General features: G+C 30.9%; 1 non-coding gene across 1 annotated transcript; it reads right to left on the minus strand.

Moving 5' to 3' along the window:
- Window positions 1-529: 529 nt before the first annotated feature.
- Window positions 530-601, minus strand: TRNAP-AGG. Its single transcript has one exon. It is a non-coding gene; the product is annotated as a tRNA-Pro (tRNA).
- Window positions 602-2,175: the final 1,574 nt, after the last annotated feature.

Below are 2,175 nucleotides of genomic sequence, written 5' to 3' on the forward strand. Positions count from 1 at the left end.
TCTTTAATTCTTAGTTGCTAGTCTATATATGAAATTTATATAAGTTGAAGCAATGCACACGCATTCCTTTGGGTTAGGCCCATTGAAAACTATTTTATTTTTTTATTTTTTTTCCTTTCAAAATTGTGCTTTGTTTTCTTTTGGAGGGGCATTTCGAGAATTGAACTCAAGACCTCTTGCACCCAAAGCAAGAATCATACCACTATAACAAATGCCCTTATAATGGACCATATATTAAGTTGTTTATGGAATGTATCATCATTATTTCATTTATTTACTTTGTTAATGAAATCCATGAGCAATTATTATTATATCTTTTAGATCTAGACCGCTGTTAAATTATTTACATAGGGTTTACGATAATTACTGTAGAGAGAAGAAAAAAGAATAAAGAAGAAAAAAGAAACACAAGTATTTAATGATGTAAAGATAAAAAGATAATTAGTGTAGAAAGAAGAAAAAAGAAACACAAGTATTTAATGATGTAGTACTTGCTTTCTCTGAGGCTCATTTTTGATATATGAACATAGGGGCATTCCAAGAATTGAACTTGGGACCTCTCGCACCCTAAGTGAGAATCATACCACTAGACCAAATGCCCTTTCTAAAAAAAATGCAACATTTTTAATTCCTACTCAATATATTTTTTTCTCTCAAGTTTGAAATCTATTTTCATTGGCGGTTGTTGGACTATAAAACAAAAATTTGATGGTCTAGTATTTTACTTGTAAGTAAGGCATGTAATATTGAATTGTTCTACTATGCAAGTGTTATCAAATAAACTACAACCCAACAAATGAATCAAACTAATCAGTTTGGGTAGGGTTGGATTTATTCGGCTCCGTTCATCAGTTTGTTTGATTTAATTCTTCTATTTTGCTTACAAGAAAATGAAGGTTTTTTGAATGTACCATAGTTTGATTTATGACAAACTCATATGAAATATAATTGCATTAATAGTACTAAGAGTTGGAGTCTATAAACATTTCATGAACTTAAGTGCAACTCACGCTTCATTAAAGACAGATAAACTTTAGTTAAGTAGCTGGAACTTTAAATTACTTCATGTGGAGCTTCAATCACTCTATGTTAGCTACTATCTTTACGATTTACTTATTGGACACGAGTTCTTGGATTTAGGGGATTGTTTTATGTAATTTTCAACTACAACTTATGTTTTCAAATTTTTAGGTCATAATTTAGGCGGTCGTTGTATATTATGGATGAACACTAGAGTTTCTATCCCGTTCACCACAACTACTATATTTTTTGTTTGAAGGCTATAATTGTCATCTATGTTGTATGGCAATAAAATTTGTTTAGATGAAATTTTAGTTAAAGTTGCATATTTTACTTCTTGCCAGTAAAAAACTTGTTTCTTAGCATAATATGAATTTAGTTGCAGAGTTATTACGAATAAGATGGAGAAAGAAATTTTCTTTAAAATAATAAACAGACCCAAGTTCATCTTTGTTGTTGTCTAATTCTGATTTTGCAAAAAGCTTAACTAATATGAAATATCAAGGTAAATCAAGAATATATCCTACACGTCATTCAAGATGACAATAAAATGGAATTAAATTGAATGCAGTTTTAGTTTCATGTTAGCAGGTTCAAGATGAAGCATAATTGTATTAATGATATTGAAGAGAAATTCGTGTTTTATTAGAAGAGACCAACTTCATTTAAGGTACTAGGAGTTTAAACTACTCCATTGTAATTTCAAGCACTCCACAATGATTACAAATTTAGGGTTGGCTACTTGGACATCAATTATCAACTTTAGGTTATAATTTAGGTAGTAGCCATTATAATATTAATGAGCAAAAGAGCTACAATTCTTCCATGGACCATATGTGTTATAGTTAAATGAATATATATATATTATGTATGTCGAGGTTTGGGTAAAGAACAAAGTAGTAAAGAACACCATTGTCAACTCTAGAGCCAACCACAGCTCATGATGGAGGCTGATGCAAAATATTTTAACATCCTTTGGCATCAAGATACAGGAAAGATGAACGCCGTCAAATTGGAAGTTTTACCTTTCTTAAGAGTCACAATGAAAACTCTAATCAAGCTGGAGCCTTGGACTAGGCAAATTGTTTAGTGATAGTTGAAACGGATGACTTCGACGTCGTGTCAGGAATGAACGTCCTGCTGAAACACAAAATT

This window comes from Cucurbita moschata, unplaced genomic scaffold (assembly GCF_002738365.1).
Source record: "Cucurbita moschata cultivar Rifu unplaced genomic scaffold, Cmos_1.0 Cmo_Scf00249, whole genome shotgun sequence".
In the NCBI taxonomy this organism is placed as follows: domain Eukaryota; kingdom Viridiplantae; phylum Streptophyta; class Magnoliopsida; order Cucurbitales; family Cucurbitaceae; genus Cucurbita; species Cucurbita moschata.